Source organism: Rhinatrema bivittatum, chromosome 1 (assembly GCF_901001135.1).
Source record: "Rhinatrema bivittatum chromosome 1, aRhiBiv1.1, whole genome shotgun sequence".
In the NCBI taxonomy this organism is placed as follows: domain Eukaryota; kingdom Metazoa; phylum Chordata; class Amphibia; order Gymnophiona; family Rhinatrematidae; genus Rhinatrema; species Rhinatrema bivittatum.
The window spans coordinates 801,491,613-801,513,285 of record NC_042615.1 but is presented as its reverse complement, the minus strand read 5'-3'; positions in this window follow the sequence as shown (position 1 = coordinate 801,513,285).

The following is a 21,673-nucleotide window of genomic DNA, read 5'->3' as shown; positions in this document are numbered from 1 at the left end:
AGTGCTCCTTGATCTCTAGCACAGAAGAGATGATTCAGTGGTCTGTCCACGGTACCGGTAGGCATGTTGGGTTGGAATGAGGCAATATTCCTTCATTTATGAAGATAAGGTCTAACGTGTGACCTGCTTTGTGGGTGGGATCGTTGACAATTTGTCTGAAACCCATATGGATGAGAGAGGTGATTAGGGTTTCGCAGTTGATGGCACGAGGTTGAGTGTCCACGTGAAGGTTGAAGTCTCCCATCAGGATGGCTGGTTTTCCAGCATTAAGGTGTTTTGTGGTGACTTCAATGATGGGGGATGGGTCTACCTCAAGTATTCCTGGGGAGGCGTAAATTAATCCTATTAGTAGGTGTTTTGATTTGAAGACAGCAAATTCCAGGTTGGCTGAGGTATTGGTGACCTGAAGGGTCAGGACTAGCCCTTTTTTGGCTGCTAGGAGCAGCCCTCCTCCTCTTTTTTTGAGCCTGGGAATAGAGAGGAGGTCATAGGCCTGGGTGGGGAGCTGATTTATTAGTACAGTGTCTGTGGTTTTTAACCAGGTTTCTGTGATAGCACAGATGTCTGGTTCAGTTTCGGAGAGGAGGTCGTTGAGTATGTGCGTTTTCTTGGAGATGGATTGCGCATAGAATAAAGTCAATGAGAATAGTGCCAGGCCGAGTAGTTGGGTGACTGTCGAAAGATAGATGGGAATGAGTGTCTGTTGGCGGTTGAGAGAGTGAGTGTAGGGCTTAGGAAGTCTCCTCAGGTGGTTGTGGATAATGGGAATGGTGAAGGAGCACATGGTAGCTAGAGAGGTGGGCAAAGCGCGACGGGCAAATAGAGAGGGGATGGTTGTGGAGGAGGCTGTGATGGCCTGCTGAGCATGGACGCTTATTAGATTGCTGGAATACGAGGGGATGCTGGAACTTGAAGCTGGAGCCGGATGCAAAAGGATGTTGGGCAATGAAGGAGGCGGAGGGTTGTTGGAAGGTTGCAGAAGGCTCCACTCAGGGTTCCACTCGGGGCTGCACAAAGGGGCGCACAAAGGGGCCTGCCCCTTTGTCACGCTCCTTCGGTGCATGACGCTTGGCGTGTGGCGCCGGCATGGCTCGAGGATTTAAACTCCCTTGGAGCCACGTGTGATTGGCCAGGTCGGCAGTCGCCGTGATTGGCTGCGGCGAGTGAGGCGAAGGGGCGCTATGCGGGTCGATGGACGAAGCCAGTAAGTAGGCCTAGTGGTTGGTGGCCGGATCCGTTCGGGGGCAAGGGAGGTTTCAAGAGCCTTACCCCGACGGGTCTGGGTGCTGACTGCGTAGGCCTTCCCTTGAAGTGGAGCGGTGAGGTCGAGCGAGGAAAGGATCAGTGCCGGCGCGGCTCGGGGATTTAAACCCCCTGGAGCCGCGTGTAATTGGCCGGGTCGGCGCTCGCTGTGATTGGCTGTGGCGAGTTAGGCGAAGGGGCGTTCTGCGGGCCGATGGACGAAGCCGGTAAGTAGGTCTAGTGGTCGGTGGCCGGATCCGTTCGGGGGCAAGGGAGGTTTCAAGAGCCTTACCCCGACGGGTCTGGCTGCCGACTGCGCAGGCCTTCCCTTGAAGTGGAGCGGTGAGGTCGAGCGAGGAAAGGATCAGCGCCAGCGCGGCTCGAGGATTTAAACCCCCTGGAGCTGCGTGTGATTGGCCGGGTCGGCGTTCGCCGTGATTGGCTGCGGCGAGTGAGGCGAAGGGGCGCTCTGCATGCCGATGGACCAAGCCGTTAAGTAGGCCTATTGGTCGGTGGCCGGATCCGTTCGGGCGCAAGGGAGGTTTCAAGAGCCTTACCCCGACGGGTCTGGGCGCCGACTGCGCAGGCCTTCCCTTGAAGTGGAGCGGTGAGGTCGATCGCAAAAGGCTGATATGAAATAAATCAAGGCTTAGTACACTTAAAAGTGTGGGTGCAACCCAACTTCACAGATATTGTTACATGCACTGGGGGCAAAGATGGAGTGGAATTGAGACTTGTATGCATGCTTTTTTGGGGGGAATTTTCAAAGCAAACTTATGAAAGTGTTTGCTTTGAAAACGTGGAATAAAGTCTGCATGCAGATTTTACTCCTAGCTGCACGGTTATAAAATTATCCTCTGTATGCCTTCAGCTACTGTGCTACTCTGTAAGTTCATTATCTCCTGCAAAATTCTGCATGTGGACTTAGTGCTATAAATCCACAGAGTTTGGATCGCAGCCACATGCACTGTTTTCACAGCAGAACAAGTCACAGAGTTCCATTTATAATGCAGAGTGGGTGCCAACCCTCATTATATTGTTATTGTGATTATATTAACCAACAAACACATTCAAATTGGAAAAAAAGCAACAATGTTACAATATGTATATGTTCTCGGCTGGGAATAAAGAGCAAATTTCATACTTATTAGGGCCAAGTCACTAAACTCTGCTATTACTTAGCATGCACATTAAATAGTGAGCTGATCATTAATGATTTAAAACATGTGAAAACCCATGTAAAACTGAAAATACATGCACATGCTAAAAATGAGTGCACACAAAGAAATGCAAAATACAGCAATCTATTTATATATAAAAGACATACATTCCTATATATCCGAATTCTGTACAACTTTTCCATAGGCATCTATTATAAACCTGTGTACAATCTAGAAAGTTTCATCTTGAATGCTGTTATATAAATTAAAAGTACCTCTCATAGGAGATTAACTAATAGAAAACATTATTATAGCCATTGTATTGGTCATTTGTTTTTATGATTTTTGCTCCTTTTCATGTTCTTTGCCACTTTAGAATGGATTTTTTGCTGTGTACCTCAATAAGGAATCCTGTTTTCCCAGCATTTTTACTATGCTTGAATCTTTAAATATAAAACTTCGCAGAATTGATTCATTCCCTAGATTTATTGATGATCATAAAGGCCTACTAATTTACCCAAAAAAAGAAGTAATAAATGACATACCTCTTTTCTCATCTGTATCACATTGCCTAAAGAAATGAGATTAAACAGATAAACTATCCAGATTTTCACAACCACATTTATTTATATTTATTTATATTCCACTTTTCACACTTTTTGACCAAATAACCAGATTGCAATTGTTTTTCTAAAGATCAGATAATCAGCTTCTAGAATAGCCCCCTGAGAAATGGTATTCCAAATTGTGGAGCAAAACAAGAAAATACACATTGGGCCGGATTTTCAAAAGGTTATGCACGTAAATCAGAGGATTTACATGCGTAACTGGTCATACACGCACCCCCGGCGACTTACGTAAAGCCCCGGGATGTTTCTAGGTCCCAGGGCTTTACTAAAGGGGCAATCCAGGGGCAGTGTGTGGGCGGTGCATGGGCGGGATGGAGGTGGGGTTAGAGGCCACCGACACAGCGGCCATTTGCAGCTGTGCCGGGGATCGCAAGATGGCGTTGGCCGGCGCGCGCAACGGGCTGAAGTAAGTTTAATAACAAAAGAAACAATAAGGAAAAGGTAGGGGGGAAAGGGCAGGGCAGGTAGGGGAAGGGAGGTGGGGTGGGGGGATAAGGATGTTCCTTCAGCCGTTCCGATTTCGGAGCGGCCTGGGAGGGAATGGGGGAAGGCCGCGCGGCCTGGCGCAGGCAGAGGTTAGTAGATGTGTGGTTGTACGGAGAGCAGCATGTTTACCTAGAATCCACCCCCAGTGCTGTGACATTCTTGAAATCGATCATGAATTCCTGATCATGAGAAGATATAGAAATTAGGGATGTGAATCGTTTTTTGACAATTTAAAACAATCGTCAGATATATTTTAAATCGTCAAAAATCGTTAGAGCCTCGATACAATAGCAATTTCCCCGATTTATCATCAAAATATCGTAAATCGGGGGAGGGCGGGAAAACCGGCACACCAAAACAACCCTAAAACCCTCCCCGACCTTTTAAAATAAATCCCCCACCCTCCCAAACCCCCCCAAAATGTTTTAAATTACCTGGGGTCCAGTGGGGGGGTCCCGGCACGATCTCCCGCTCTCGGGCCACGGCTGCGTTAATAGAAATGGCGCCGGTGGCCCTTTGCCCTTACCATATGACAGGGTAAAGGTGGCGCCATTTTGGTTCCTGTCACCCGACGTCACGAGTGCAGGAGATCGCTTCTGGACCCTCGCTGGACCCCCAGGGACTTTTGGCCAGCTTGGGGGGGCCTCCTGACCCCCACAAGACTTGCCAAAAGTCCAGCGGGGGTCCGGGAGCAACCTCCTGCTCGCGGGCTGTATTGCCAATATTCAAAATGGCGCCGGCGCTACTTTTGCCCTTACTATGTCAAACGGGTCGTATGACATAGTGAGGGCAAAGGTAGCGCCGGTGCCATTTTGAATATTGGCAATACGGCCTGCGTGCAGGAGGTCGCTCCCGGACCCCCCGCTGGACTTTTGGCAAGTCTTGTGGGGTCAGGAGGCCCCCCCCAAGCTGGACCCCAGGTAATTTAAAACACTTTGGGGGGCTTCAGGAGGGTGGGGGATTTATTTTAAAGGGTCGGGTGGGTTTTAGGGTTGTTTTGGTGTGCCGGTTTTCCTGCCGATTTACGATTTGACGATTTTTTAACAAAAAAAACCATGACGATCAGATTTCCCTCCCCCCCCCCAGCCAAAATTGATCGTTAAGACGATCGATCACACGATTCACATCCCTAATAGAAATTGTGATGGGATCCCAGAACCTAAGCGGCAGGTCCAGGATGACTTTCCTGGCATCACAGATCACCTGCATATTGAGAGAGTGGAAGCCCATGCAGTTCTTGTATGTTGTGCTTGGCAGATCATAGCTTCCCACGAGCTACCGTACTTACCTCAACGTTTTCCAATGCCTGGAAAGTCTGGCTGCTGTGCGGGAGCTCAAAAGAACCCTCCTCCTGCTCGCATGCCTGCCACTGCAAACTCTCTGGCCGATGCGCTACTCTCCTAAGCACGCATGCATCCAATCCTACCCTTCTTAAAAGGGTAGCAGCAAGAAATGGGTCTCGACAACCACTGATGATCTCATCTCCCTGGACTACTTAAGGCCGGCTCCCGCTTTCAACCCTTGCCTTAGTAGTAGGTCAATTCCTTTGGAGTAGAGTTTTGCCTGAGTTCCTTGGCTCTTTGGTTAGTTTCTGTATTCTGTGGTCCTCGCCTTCCTTCCTCCTTCCCCTTCGGATTGATCTTGGCTTTACACTGGACTGGACTTCGACCTTGCACTTTTTGCCACCTGCCTCAACCATTGCCTGGACTGACATCAAGCTTCGCTGCCTGCCCCTGACCTCGGCCTATGTACCTTCTTCATTTAAGCTTCTCTGGTCCCCTGGCTGTTCCTCTGCTGATCCTTCAGTGTGCTGGCCACAACGTACCTAACTACCTGAACTTCCACATCTGCAGAGGCCCCATCTATGACCAGCCAGACCCAGCACCCAAGGGCTCAACCTAAGGGGAACATGGGCTGGTATTGTTGAAGCTCCAGTGGCCTCTGTTTCTTCCAGCTCCACCGACCAATGGTGGGGACCTGTGGAGCTCCTCCTGACAGGTAGCACCAACTCTCCCTTGGTCCAAGGGTCCATGAGCAAGCATAACATTGTAAGTGGCCTTTTCATTCCCTGGTGCTCTTATAAAGATATGAGTGTAATTGATAGCCTCCAAAGCTGAGTGGAAGCATGCAGTTTGTTAGAACTCAGTCATAATTTGCTGCTGTTGTTGTTCTCTTCATAAAGAAAAAGACGTTTAGTGATATGTTTTTCTTAGAAATGTAATCAGAAACTGATCAATACATGAGGAGGTGGCTGACTGGCTTATTTCAGGTGTGACCCCCTGGAGGTGTCTGGAAGGTACCAGTGGCCAAAAAGACTTGCCTTGAAATATACTTGCAAGACGTGGCCTTTCCAAGTGAAAGGATGCAGGACCTGCTCTAACTGCTGGCAGAGGTATAATATGGCTTCCTTATTGAAGATGAACTTGTACATGACTTGATCCTCAGACAGATCCAACAACTGTGCCCTGTTCCTGTATAATCTCTGTAAGGGGTTCCCTTAGACTTTACTGCTATGGGGACTGTTTGGAAATCATGTTTTTACCTACAACACAATAAATATTGTTTCTCCATCTCTATGACCCTCTTTCATTCTTTTCCAAACCACAGTCCATCAACTCTAGGGACTGTATTCATTCAAATTGTTTTTGGCCAGTGAAGTCTAAACAGAGCTAAAACCTTACATTTTAACTGTTAGAAAAACAGATATAGTATTTAGGAAATGTTCAGGAAAAAAAGATCAATTATTCAACAGACCTTAAGCAAAGATATTAAAGGTCTACAGGAAGAGGAACTACAATATGTGTTCCATTAACAAACCCCACCCCCTTCTACCCCTGACCTGCCCATGAGCATCTGTTTACCCCAAATACATACAATATGAATGTAGACTATGTTATAACATAGATTATAACTGTAGATTATGTTATAACATAATAAATAATCTGTTAATCCATTAATCTGTTAATATATCTTTTATTTACTTCTTGCAATCTTGGTTATATTTACTCCAGTTAGAGGCAGAAGGGTTGTTGGGTTTTTTGGGGTTTTTTTTGTAATTTTGACACGATTGGTAAATAGATGGATAGATAGATAGATATCTAAATTGTCATTTGCTAAAATAGGAAATTTAGAGGGGATAAGCACTTTTTTTTTTTACTTATCAGATAACACCTAAATAACTTCAAAATCATATCCTAATTTTTAAAATTCACATAAAGTGTCCTGTTTCATGGATATTTGATTTGATTTCCAGAGTCTAGCCTTTGCTCCTTGGGATAGATTGGACTGAGGTTAATATGGAGGCAGCAGTTATAGTCCCATGGAGGGTGTTATGGATGGAGTGCTAGCCATTGCACAATAGTGACATCTACTGATCAGTCTCAAGGTGCACACATACAGTGTTGTGGAGGGAACTACAAGGATTATCACAGGCTAAGGATCATCACTGTGTTTGCTGGAGTAGACAGGAAGAGGGTTAAAATTGGGGAAAACCCCCAAGTAGCAGTGAATGAAGGTTTAAAGGTAAATTTTAAAGTCAGACATGCACCAAAATTGAGAGATGTGTGAGCATAGAGCACTAGGGATATGCATTTGTGTTTGCCGAATTGGACAATTTCAAAGAAAAAAATTTTCGGGTTTGCGCTGGGGGGAGGGGCACATTTATTTTTAAAAAAATATCAAACCCACCCCAACCCTTCAAATTTACTTAATTACAACCCCCCCCCCCCCCATACCTCCCGACCCCCCAAAAACTTGCCTAAAGTCCCTTGTGGTCCAGCGAGGGTCCCGGGAGCAATCTCCCGCTACCGGGTCGTCAGCTGCCAGTAAACAAAATGGCACCGGTGGCCTTTTGCCCTTACCATGTGACAGAGGCTACCGGTGTCATTGGTCAACCCCTGTCACATGGTAGGAACAATGGACGGCCGGCGCCATCTTACAAAATGGTAAGCCCCTGTGAAATAGTGAGGGCAAAGGCGATCGGCGCCATTTTGAGTAATAGCATCCAACGGTCGGAGTGCAGTAGGTCGCTCCTGGACCCCCGCTGGACTTTTGGCAAGTCTTGTTGGGGTCAGGAGGGTCTCCCAAGACTTGCCAAAAGTCCCTGGTGGTCCAGCGGGGGTCCAAGAATGACCTCCTGCACTCGGACCGTCAGCTGCCAGTAATCAAAATGGTGCCGATAGCCTTTGCCCATACTATGTCACAGGGGCTACCGGTGCCTTTGGTCAGCCCCTGTCACGTGGTAGGAGCATAAGATGGCACCGATGGCCATATGACAGGGGCTGACCAATGGCACTGGTAGCCCCTGTGACATAGTAGTCAAAGGCTATCAGCGCCATTTTGAAACCGGTACCGAGGGTGTGAGTGCAGGGGATGGCTCCCGGACCCCCCGCTGGACCACCAGGGAGTTTTGGTAAGTCTTGGGGGGGGGGGGGGTCAGGAGGGTGGGGGTTGTAGTTAATTTAATTTTAGCGGGGGAACGAATCAAAATGGACGTATTAACGAATCGGGGCGCCATACGGCCGAATGCAACGTATCCACCCCCCCGATGAATCTGAATCCCGAATGCAACATATGGCGTCCCTCTGCACATCCCTAGTTAGAATACAATAGACAGCACATGCCTCTATAGTCCATAACACAGCATAGGCTTATACAGAGTAAAACTTTGCATCATTAGTGAACTTAGGGCAAACATATCAGAGATTTGGGTTATAATTAATAAACATAGCTAGCTAACTACCACCATAACTTTGGGCTATTACCCACAATTTCACCCTGGAATAGTCTAAGCCAAAGGGAGCATCCGTTCTTGGACCCTGTCACTTGCTGGGCTAAGGAGGCTTGTCTCAGCCCTGGATAATAAAAGACAGGTTTGACACGAGCAGTCAGGTAACAGACAGGACATGTTTGTATGCAGCCTTCCAGGACACAGGAACTCTTCTTCTTCATCAAAGGGTGGAGCAGGGGTGATGTCTTGGTTATCTTCTTCTGCTGGTGCAAATGGACCTCTTCCACTGGCTGCCTCCATGAGCTCTCTCCCCTGCTGTTTTTAACAGGCAAGATCTGCATATACAAGAGCTCATACATAGTCAAACAGGAGCACAAAAAAGGGGTCTCTTCTTCATTTCAGACTGATGGCCCCCCTTTTCCACTGGGAGTGGTCACTGCTCCTGCCATGTGGCAACTCCTGACCTGGACGCATGGTCTTGGTCCTGTGACATTTGTACCAGCGCTGCCCTGGCTATGGCAGAGCTTGCCGTGAGCCAAACTGTCTGATATGTTTGCCTTTTTTGGATAGGTTATTCTCATCTCCAGGTAGATTTGGGCTGTTTGTCAGTCTGGGACCTGTCCCTGATACATACACCAGGGCTGCTTAGGTCTTTGCTTTCAGAGAGAAGCTATATCCCTTAAGTTAAACAAGCAGATCAGATAACTTAGTCATGTATTATGATTCTGGCTAAAGTTTCTCATCTTTGTATTTCTGTTGAAATACATGCCAGTGTCCCTCTTGTGGAGTCAGCAGTCATATTTGGCTGCATACAGCAGTAAAACCTCTGGTATCTCCCTACAGGTTAACTGGGGGAAGTTCAGACTAAAGAACCAGGGTGTTTGGAGGACCTAGCTGGTCATGGCATGGACGTGCGCCTGTTATAAAATGTCCTCACTTCTGTGGCTCAAAGCTGACATTATGTAACTGTGTGCACACACATGTAATATTAGGAGCACACATACTTGCACCAGGGCTTTTTTATAACCATGTGTGCATATATGTGCACAGGATATACAATTGCTGCATATCTGGCCATTGTCGCACACATGTGCATATATATGCACCCATGCCTATTTGAAAGTTACTGTCTTATGTTGCCATAATCCCAGGCTCCTTTGATTAAATTTTGCAAAGAAAGGAGAGTGCCAGGTCAAAAAAAAAAATAGTTTCCCATTCTAAGACCATTTTAAAAAGGTGAGTTCTGTTTTTCTCAGCAAGGATTGTAGAACATACCATTTACAACCTGCTTTGATTAATCATAACATCTACTTTTTACATTCACAGAATTCACACCCTTTCACTCATCCTAATGTAGCCTTCTTTTTTCTTGAAATCACATTACAACCTTGTACCCTCTCTCTCACATTCAGTCACACTCTCACTTGCATTCTATACATGTTCTACATACATGCAAGCCTGTTTATGCATAGCAAGCTGTCATCTTCTCAGACTCAAAATACAAATCTTTATTCTTTAGGACTATGACTTCCCAGGGCAGTAAGGCTATCAGAGGACATAAATAGTATTAATGAATCTCTCAATTGTATTAGCAAGCAGAATTCAATAACACAGGCTACTCATAAGAATTCTACAGGCTATTCATACGAATTCTCCATCTATTCATATCTCTATCTCCCAACATAGTGCACATATATTCCATTAATAGCCCTCTCTCACACCATATACCTCTATTTACAGGTCATCACTGATATTTCTTCACATCAAAACTCAAAAGAAATCAAGCAAGTACAGACAAAGCGCATGGGGACGGTAACTTTTAAACAGGCGCATGGGCGCACATGTGCGTACGTTCATCAGCCTACATCCAGGGACGTGGACATTTTATAACATACAAACCTACAAACCTATATGTGTGCATGTTATAAAATAGCCTGAATGTGTGCACATGTGCATGCAATTTTAATTGGACATGCGCCTATGCGCACAGATGCCTCTTCTACCACATAAGTTGTGGAATTTTAAAAGACATGTACACTAGAGATGTGCTTCGGGTAAAGATTTCATGTCAGGCTTCATTTTTTGCCCCCCCACGGGAATTTCATTTTTCCCACGGTTCGGGTTTTTTTTTCGGGGGCCCTAATTTTCGGGTTATTGCGCACTATTGGGAGTTAGCGTGCACTAATGGGAGTTAGTGTGCACTAACTCTCGTTAGCGCGCACTAAATCAAAAATGAATTTTTTTCCGAAATTTCAGAAAAAATTCAATCGTTTTTCGGTTCTCCCGAACCATTCCGAATTAGGCAATATCATTGACATTGCCTAATTCAGGAAAAGCGATTGCACATCCCTAATGTACACTGACACCATTATTAGTTTTACCAGTTTCTTCCCAGTTTGCCCAGCTAAGGGATAGGCTTTCCAAACCCCCCTAGTTTCATAACCTCATTTCTCCCCTGTAAGCCCTGATCCTTAAAGTCCCACTGATCTGTTTATTTTGCTTTTGTTTTATGACTTACACGCCATCCATAGCAGAAGAAAAGTTACGTGGCAGGGGACCCCAGCGTGCACCTGTGCGCATAAGTATTTATGAGCAAATTTCAAGGTGAAATCCAGGAACGCCCATGCCCTTCCCAGACCACTCCCATTCCCCACCCCCTTTTTCAGAACTTTTCATTTGTGTACGTAGCAGGAGACTCGCACATATACAAGCACCTTTTAAAAATCTGGTCGGCATGCATCAGCCTGACTTGTGCATGTATCTCCCGGTTTTGCCAAGTGCCAGGCTTTTAAACTTTACCTTTAGATGTATACACACAAAAGATGTGTATTTAAGAAACAGATAATAAAAAGCAAAAAAAAGTACATTCTAAATCTCATTTTTTAAGTCTGGAGAGATGTAGAGGTTGATGGGGGTGTGGCTGAGCTATTGGCTCTTCTATTTTCTAAAAATTTTGTGCATGTCTATCTTTAATTTGGAGTGTTATACCAAATCTTGAAGTTCCGAGTTTCTGCATATCCAGTATGGCCAAACTGTATGTAAAAAAAAAAAAAAAAAGTGTCAATGTGCTTCTAGGAGACAGGTCATTTCAACAAAGAGATGTGAGCCTGATGGTGTCTATGCTGTTCTGTAAGGAGGTAAAAAATACTAATGAATCCACCTATGTATGCATTTTTTCTTCTGTTTCCTTTTTTCTTTAGTTGACACCATGAAGATTTAAGTGAAATTAAAAAGGACAATAATACTGGACATTTTAGATTATGTTCACATGCAGCCTATAAGAACATAAGAACATGCCATACTGGGTCAGACCAAGGGTCCATCAAGCCCAGCATCCTGTTTCCAACAGTGTCCAATCCAGGCCATAAGAACCTGGCAAGTACCCAAAAACTAAGTCTATTCCATGCTACAGTTGCTAGTAATAGCAGTGGCTATTTTCTAAGTCAACTTAATTAATAGCAGGTAATGGACTTCTCCTCCAATAACTTATCCAATCCTTTTTTAAACACAGCTATATATATTCAAGGGTCCAACCCTATATATATTCAAGGGTGCAGTCCTGTTTTTTTATATTTTTTTAAATTATTTTTCAAGAAATTTGCACTCAAAAAAAAAATACAGTACTTATCTAACACACAGGGGTAGATTTTCTAAAAGTGCACCCGTGCATACTTTTGTTCGTGCACCAGGCGCAAACAAAAGTACCCCGGATTTAAGATCTGCACACAGGCACACATGTGCATGCATTTGCCAGCGCGTGCATATGGATGCAGTGATTTTATAACATGTGAGTACATGTTATAAAATTGGCTATACACATGTACATGTGTGCATGATTTTATATTAACACACGCATATGTGCACATATGGTGACTCAAGCATGTAAGTGGGGGGGGATTTTAGTAGCGATGCATGCTGATGCAATGACCTTTTTCCCCCAGTTTGCTCCCAGTTCGGCCAGTCAAGGAGAGGACTTCCTAAAACCCCTGGCTAAGTTTCCTCCCATTTCCTTATTAGCCCCAAGCCTTAAAACCCAGTTGACTAGCCAAGTATTTTTGTTACATGGCTTTCATGCTATCCATTGCAGAAGTAAAGTTATGCTGTAGAGGAACCCGGTGTGCACTTGTGCACGAAAACACTTACATACAGACTTCATGGTGCAGTTCTGGCTTGCCCATGTTCCGCCCATGCTCCACCCAGGCCATGCCCATGCTCCGCCCCATTTGGCAAAAAAAAAATGTATGCGTGTACCCACGCATGTTTTAAAATCCGTGCAGCATGTGCCACGCTGAGTCACGTGCGTATCTCCTGACTTCAGCGCATGTAGGGATTTTAAAATCTACTAGATAGTACTTGTTCTTACTTCCTTCTAAATGTAAAAGATTGTGTTTTGTTTGTAGGTATCTCCTGCTTTTGGGTGAGGTGTGGATAGGATTTCCATCAGAAATGATTCTATTCATATTTCTCTTTGCTACTTTTCCTCTTTGAATCCTATGCACTGGGCTATTAACCGTATTTAAATAAAGCACTAGAGGGATTGCAATGCGGCCAGACATTTTGTTTTACTTCTTAAATTTATTTTGTGGTAATTTTCCTCCTGCACGTGTTTATTGCTCTTCCTTCTCCCATTGAAATCAGGAGAGCAACTCTGCCTATTGAGAAAGGGCTAAGGAGGGTCAAGCACAGCACAGGGAAGCTGATATTATATATTCTTCAATCCAAAGCAGGGATGAGCCTAAAAGGTCTTTTTTATCACAGTCAGTGAATAATGTTCAGCTATAAAATGTTGCACAACTATTCATTTTGATAATTTTTCTCATGATAATAAATGAATAAAGGCTGAGGGCGGTGTCTTTTGAAAGATGTACAGTACATTCCACTGAAGGCACTATATGACTAGAATAATGGGTCTTTCATACACCTTTTGTTCCTTAAAGTGTGCACAGAAATCTATCAGCCTTAATCAAAAAATTACATCATTCTGTGCCCATGGATTCACACACAAAAAAAATCTGTAAACGTGAAGGCCTTTACATGGGAAAGAGAGTATTTGTTTTCTAGCCTGAGAAGTAAGAGCAGCTTTTTATGAACCAGGGTAGCTTTAAGTAAATATTTTTGTAATAAGTCGACAAAAAAAAAAATAATTCAGTCATATTAATTTCTTTGTGCTCTAATGAGCCTCGCAGATCATTGTGCTGTATTTTATTTTGTTGCTCACCAAAAGGAATGGTTGAATGGAACTTCAGAAGATGAGGCTGACTGATTACTGTAATTCAGAAGGCCTTAATTAGCTGCACAAACCATTAGCTACAATTAGACTATTATAAAACACTTGATGCGCCGTGTCAACCATGGGGGCTCATTTATTCTTGTGGCAGAGATGGAGGGGGGGGCAGGGTACAGTGGGGCATGCTAATAGAGAATGATTTTTTGATTTAAGATGTTGCTGGTAGCACCTTAAAATTAATCTCAATAGCTGTCTAATTTGCGGCAGTGGATGGTATATTTATTGTGTAACGACACCAGAGCTAAATGAGTTACCTGAAGCAGAAGTGTTCACGTCAGTTTCTGGAGATCAGTTCCACATGCTGGGTATGGCAAGGACTGGGACAGACTTTTCCCAATGGGGCACTTTACATTGTGTGTGTCAGAAAATGTAGGAAACCTGACTCCTACTTTATAATTCTTAAATAACAGTAACACTGAAAGAAAGAGAAAGAGACAGAGAGAGAGAGACATATAGGGCTTGATTTTGAAAAGCATTTACTCGAGTAAGTGGGCTTTTGAAAATTGCTACAATAGTAGTTTCATTTAAGCACATAACTCTTTTTCAAAAGCCCACTTACTCGAGTAAATGATTTTTAAAATCAGGCCTTTTGTGTGGAACAACATCTAGACTAGTTTTAAAGAGCCAAAGCTAATCTTTCCTGAAGAAAACCTAATGAAAGTAAAAGTGACTACTGTCTATTGGTTTCACTTGTGTGTGTGTGTGTGTGTGTGTGTGTGTGTGGTTGGGGGGGGGGGAGGAGGAAGAGTTTATATGTTTCCATGGACCAACAGGGAACTGACATAGTAGTATTTATTAGAGATGTGAATCATGTGCCAGATCGTCTTAACAATCAGATTCAGCTTGGGGGGGGGGGGGGGGGGGGGAATCTGATCGTTAAGATTTGTGAATTGGAATCGTTTACGATTCCAATTCACATCGCTAATTTTTTTTTTTAGGGAGGCCTGCGCCGCTAAAAAAAAATCACACCCGACCCTTTAAATCGACCCCCCACCCTCTTGACCCCCCCAAAACCTTTTAACATTACCTGATGGTCCAGGGGGGCCTCGGGGGACGATTTCCCGTTCCCAGGCATCAGCTGTGCTAAAAACAAATGGCACCGATACCCCTTTGCCCTTACCATGTGACAGGGTATCCATGCCATTGGCCGGCATCATCTTTAAAGTTGGCGCCGGCCATCTTTACTCATCAGCCCCTTTTATACTATAATAGGGGCTGATGAGTAATGATGGCCGGCGCCATCTTGAAAGATGGCACCGGCCATCCAGTGCTCCTACCATTTGACAGGGGCCGGCCAATGGCACGGATACCCTGTCACATGGTAAGGGCAAAGGGGCATCGGTGCCATTTTTTTTTAGCGCAGCTGATGCCTGGGAATGGGAAATCGTCCCCCGAGGCCCCCCTGGACCACCAGGTAATGTTAAAAGGTTTTGGGGGGGTCGGGAGGGTGGGGGAGGCTAAGGGGGGTCGATTTAAAGGGTTGGGTGTTTGTTTTTTTTTATCGGGCCATCGGCGCCATTTTAATTAGTGGCAGCCAAAATGGCGCCGATGGCCCGAGAGCGGGAGATCGCGCCGGGACCCCCCCCCCCCCATTGGACCACCAGGTAATTTAACATTTTTGGGGGGTTTGGGAGGGTGGGGGAGGGTAAGGAATTGGTTTTAAAGGGTCGGGGTGGGTTTATGGGTTGTTTTGGTGTGCCGGTTTTCCCGCCCTCCCCCAAATAATTCCCATGCCCAATTTAACGATTTAGGATGATTTATGACGATAAATCGGGGGCATTTGTATTGTATCGTGCACTCTGATGATTTAGGACGATTTTAAAATTATCTGACAATAATTTTAATCGTTCAAAAACGATTCACATCCCTAGTATTTATAAACCACAATCAAATTATCCTTCACCTACTGCTATAAGCACTCAATGCTAGCATGATTACTTCAATCATAGATCAAAATACCTGCAATCTCCAAAATTAAATATTTCTTTTTTTCTTACAAATTATCAATTTTCAACAACTTTTCTTTCTTTTTTAATTGATAGAGTTGCATGAATACTGGAAATGTTTTTTTTTTTTTTTTTTTTTTTATCAATGTGGCACTGATATGTACTATATTAGAATTTTAATGCATCCATCATATTTTTAAAGAATTTGAACACACTTAGGGGTAGATTTTATAAATCTGCGCCCACGCGTACTTTTGTTCGCGCACCAGGCGCAAACAAGAGCACGCGGGATTTTAATAGATACACACGTAGCCACTCGTATCCATTAAAATCCGGGGTCGGCGCGCACAAGGCTGCCCAAAATCAGCAGCCTGTGCGCGCCGAGCCGTGCAGCCTGCCTCTGTTTCCTCCGAGGCCACTCTGAAATCGGAGCAGCTTCGGAGGGAACTTTCCTTTTGCCTCCCCCCACCTTCCCCTCCCTTCCCCTACCTAACCCACCCCCCCACCTCTTGTTGTACAAGTTACGCCTGCCTGAAGCAGGCGTAACTTGTGCGCGCTGGGCCAGCTGCCAGCGTGCGATTCCCAGGCCCGGGAGCCATTTTCGGAGACCTTGGCCACACCCCTGAAATGCCCCCAGGCTGGAACCACACCCGTGGCCCCACCCCAAATGACGCGCTGCCGCGACACGCCCCCCCCCCCCCCCCCAGGAAAGCCCTGGGACTTACGCGCATCCCGGGGCTTGTGCACGCCACCGATCCTACTCAGCATAGGCTCGGCGCGCGCAGGGGGTATTTCGGCCAGGTTTTCGGGGGGTATGCGCGTATCCCTTTGAAAATCTGGCCCTTACTTGTTTGTCATTTATTTGCCTTCTCTTTCAAGAAATATACAAAAGCTTCCAAACAGAGAATGAATCTCGCTCAACGCTTGTAAAAATGCTCACAGATAGGGACTGTGAACTATGTGCTTTTAAGGTACTTTCAGCCAATTAATTTATTTGCATTCATGATGCTCATAGTTTATTGGTTCATTTTGCAGTCCTCTCAAAGCTGAATCTATATGGATATTAATCCTCCATGCTCACCACTTATTGCCTTAGATTAAAATAGTATATTACTCAAAAACAGGCAGACCGTTCTTGAGTTAAGCCTTGTTGGTTCCAAGGATTTGAGTTTGTATATCAATTTTTGTTCTAATTTTAACAAATATTTATCTCGGTCACCTCCTCTTTTATCATGCTTGATGGGATCGAGGTATTTTAGTGAAAAAAAGTCATGTTTCATACCCACACAATGTGAGACCATGGGTGCTTCTATTTTGCATTTTTTTAAAAAATTCCTCATGTCCTGATATACAAATATGTAAAGATCTTTTAGTTTTCCCCACATTTAAAAAAGTGTAAACTGGAAGAACCAAATCCTTCTCCATTCGGAAGCTTTTGTATATTTCTTGGAGGAGAAGGCAAAAAAAATGATAAATGAGTAAGTGAATTCAAATTCTTTAAAAATCTGTTGAATGCATTAAAATTCTTATACTGTACATAAATTGTGTATTGCAGGGAGACACCTTGAAGAAGCGTTCCCACAAAATGATAGCCATCGTCAGATTTGGTTGTCAGTATTGCAATTGTAGAAAAGAACTGAGCAATTCATCACAGTATTAGAAGATGCACTACAATGGTAGAAGAAACAAGATGAGTACCATTTAAGAGAGTCCATTTAAGGATTATAAAGCAAAGACTGTGGTTCTAATTTAGGCCTGGATTCACCAATCTATCGCAGTATGGTGAATCCAGTGAAAACGGGGAGGGGGGGGCAAAGGGGAGGGCAGGCCTGCGAAAGCTGGCAGCCTTCACACCACCGCGGTATTATCGCTGCCAGCTTTCGCACCTAATAGCTCCACCGTGAAAGATGGTGCTATTGGTCATGCTACTGCTGATGATAACGTGGCTTACCTTATCGCCACCAGTGAAGACATCGCGGAATCCGCCCCTTGCTGCCCCGACTCCTCCCCTTGCTGCTCCGCTCCGCCCCTAGCAAGCTATCGCACGCAAAAAGGGACTTTTCCGTGCGATAGCAGCTTATCGCACGTGATAAGCTTTACAAAATGACCCCCGTAGACTGGATTTTGAAGATCACTTTTCATATTAGTAGAATATTGATAAAAGCATTCCCGATATTCATGCAATTCTTTATAAAATTAAAAAAAGAAAGAAAAAATGTTGAAAATTGATAATTTGGAAAGAAAAAGAAAAAAGGAATATTTAATTTATTTTATTTTATTTTAAAAATGGGGACTGGAGGTTTTTTGACCTATGATTGAAGCAATGATGTTAGCATTGGGCTATTACTGTTTAGCCATGGTATTGATAGCTTGAGGGTTTTTTCCTCCATTTAATTATATTCAAAATATTTACAATTTTTAATTTGTATTTATTTATTGGGTAAAGGGTCCTTTGGTTGTGGTTTATTGTTGTGCTTCACTCATCTGCCTTTGAGAACGGATACCGTTCTCAAAGGCATGGACCACGGACAATCATATATACTCGCCCTCCTCGATATCTCAGCCGCGTTCGATACCGTAAATCACCAAATCCTCTTATCACGATTAGCAGAGATAGGCATCTCAAACGCAGCCTTATCCTGGTTCTCCTCATACCTAGAACATCGCAAATACTTAGTCAAGCTCGACGATTTTGAATCCACACACATTCCCCTCACACAAGGGGTACCCCAAGGCTCCTCTCTATCCTCCACCCTCTTCAATATATACTTACTCCCCCTCTGCCACCTCCTCTCTAAACTAGGACTAAAATTCTTCCTGTACGCTGACGACGTACAAATACTTATTCCAATTCAAAAATCCATCAGCGAAACCCTTCAATACTGGGAAACATGCTTGACATCCATTAACTCTCTCCTCTCCAATCTCCATCTAGCACTTAACACATCGAAACTGAAATCCTCATCCTAGCTAACCAACCCCTCAACTCAATCCACCAAATGACCCTCGACGCCTCACAATATCACACACTACCGCCCTGTGTCAGAGATTTAGGAGTTAGCCTAGACAATCAACTCTGCTTCAAATCCCACATTAAATCACTCCTAAAAGGAGGCTTCTACAAACTACAAATCCTCAAAAAACTTAAGCCCCTTCTCCACGCCCATGACTTCCGCACAGTTATGCAAACCACCATACTTACCAAACTCGACTATTGCAACTCCCTCCTCTTAGGACTCCCCGCCTCTACCATTAAACCACTCCAAATTCTCCAAAACGCCATGGCAAGAATCTTAACAAACACCAGAAAAACTGACCACATCACTCCCATACTCCAAGACCTCCATTGGCTCCCCATCACCTTCCGTTCCCAATATAAAACACTTACCATCCTCCACAACACACTACACAACAACAATTCACCCTGGCTTGAAGACATGCCACAATTCCGTCAATCTAACCGCCCCACCAGAAACTCCCTTGCTGGCACTCTCCAAACTCCCTCACTTAAAATTGGACACCTCACCGCCACTAGGGATAGAGCCTTCTCCATTGCGGGCCCTACCCTCTGGAATTCCCTACCCGTCACACTCCGCTTAGAACCATCCCTGAGCCATTTCAAAAAAGGAATCAAGACCTGGCTCTTTAAACAAGCATACCCTAATTCCACCCAATCCTAGCCGATGTTTACCCATTATTCACCTTAATCCCAACCTAGCCTATACCCTTACCTGATACTTGTCAACCACCCCAGAACGTCCCCCTCCCCTGCAACCTTCCCCCCCCCCCACACCCCCCCCCCCTGTAACCGTCACTGTGTATCAAGTGCACAAGCCCCGCGCTACTGTAATCAAGTTCCACATGCGAAATGTGTCAAGTGCACATGCCATGTAACATTGTATATTAGTTCATTTGCATATATAACCCTAACCGAATGCAAATAGTTGTATCACTGCTTGTTAAATATCCTCTCTTGTTACTTGTGTACTCACCCAGTTACCCCCTCCCCTGTTCATTGTAATTTCCTTTCCTTCTCAGTTTTTTGTAAACCGACATGATGTGTCCTACGAATGCCGGTATAAAAAAAGTTATTAAATAAATAAATAAAATCTGCATTTTTGTTTTGATTTATCTATAGTTCTGTTTATACCACCTCCATGTATTCATTGTTACTGGAATGAACCATCATGATAAAAAAAAAAACAAAATTCAGATTTTGTGGCACAGTTCACATTCTGACCTGAGCAACTGGATTAATCAGCTGCAGCAGGCTAAAGTTTGCAAAGAATTCCAGGTTTTTTATACCGATGATGAATTAACAGTGTTTGCCAATTAGCGAAAAATCTTGACAGTCAGGAGGCACATTCAACCAAACTGAGGAAACCCCTGACTAGAGCATGCAAGGCAAGGCCTGCTTGATAGTAATAATAATATCGTTAAAGTAGCGATATTAACCAGGTTCTTTAACATATTATTTTACCTATTTCCTTGTTATATTATGTCTTCTTCAAGCCTTTTAACTAGATCTCGTTTCTCTTGTGTTCTAATGGATTTTATTTTATATATCCACATTTTATTGAAATAAACATAAGCACATTTTGTTATAGTCATGAACCTTACATTTAAACCTCTCCTTTCCTGACTTCTCTTATGGTTCTTTCTGACATATTTATGATTCATATCAGTGGTTACCAAACCTGACGTCTGGGACTCTGAATCAGTCAGATTTTCAGAATATCCAAAATGAATGTACATGAGATGGGAATCCCTGATTTAAATTATTTTGATGCCTAGGTGGGAGTTTCAATTGCAGTTCAGATTAATCAGAATAAATTTTAAAAAATCCCAACCTCTTTTGATCTTTTGAAGATCTGCAGTAAACAACTATACCATTACCCATGGCACTATGAGTGTGAAACTGCACAATTTTGCCATGGCCCTTTTTTCATGCAACTTATCATTCTGCAGAATGATGAATCTAGGCCTTAGCTGCTTAAGTCATCTGGCAAAATCTGAATAATGGAGTTAGCCAGTTACATAACCAGCTAACTTAGGCCTGGATTTATCAAAATGTGGTAAGTATCACATGCAATAGCAAAAGGGGTGTGTTTTATGCTAATATACAGTTTATTGCAATTTGCACTAATTACAGAACAGTGGTCTCTTGTGAAGATTTGATGACCTTCAGAGAGAGGAAACTCATCCAAAGATGAGATTTGTGCAATGATGTTACCCAGGTAGAGAGTCCATCAAGCTAGGTTGAGAGAACCTTGCACAAATCTCATCTTTAGGAGAGTTTCCTCTCTCCGAAGGTCATCAAATCTTCACAAGAGACCACTGTTCTGTTCATATGTCTCATGTTGAATGACAAAGAGGCCCCTAACCCCCTACACTAATACCTAAACCTCACCTTGAGTTACTAGGTGGGGCTCCCATAGAGATACAAATACTATCTAGGGAGAGGACTTTATGGCTAGGTTCTCTCTCTCTCTCTCTCTCTCTCTCTCCTTCAAACCTACTAAAACAGGCCTTTCACACTACTGAAAAAGGTGTAGTTAAAATTGGCATTAAGTCTGTGCAATAGCACTTTGCAGACTGGCAAACCCTCCTCTGCCAGTCCAAATCACTCAACTACATCTCTCTTTCCCTGACATTATGGATTTAATGTCACTGAGTAGTAACACTGCCCACTGTCACGGTGCCTGGCAGTGCACTAATGTGTGTGGTGTGTACACAGAGACACTGCTTGCCTGTAAGGACAAAAGAGGCAGAATCCCTGGGCACTTGACTGCACAGACCCACCCAATACTTAGGTTCAGTCTGTTAAAACTACCCACTGCCCACTGTCATGGTGCCTGGCTGTGCACTAATGTGTGTGGCGTGCACACAGAAGCTGCTTGCTTGTAAGCACAAAAGAGGCAAGACTTCCTGGGCACTTGACTGCACAGACCCACCCAATAGTTAGGTTCAGTCTGTTAAACTGCCCAGTGAAGCCCAGTGCACAGAGAGACTAAGTAATTTGAATTGAAAAATGGCGCATGTGTGGCCCCCTCCGGTAGAAAAAACACATTACCGCTGGCCGATCAACAGACGCTGAAACAAGATATACGTTAGTACTTCTACATATGTGCTTTGCAAAAATGTCTTTCATTGAAATTTTTACAATATATTATGTTAATTACTCTAACAGATAT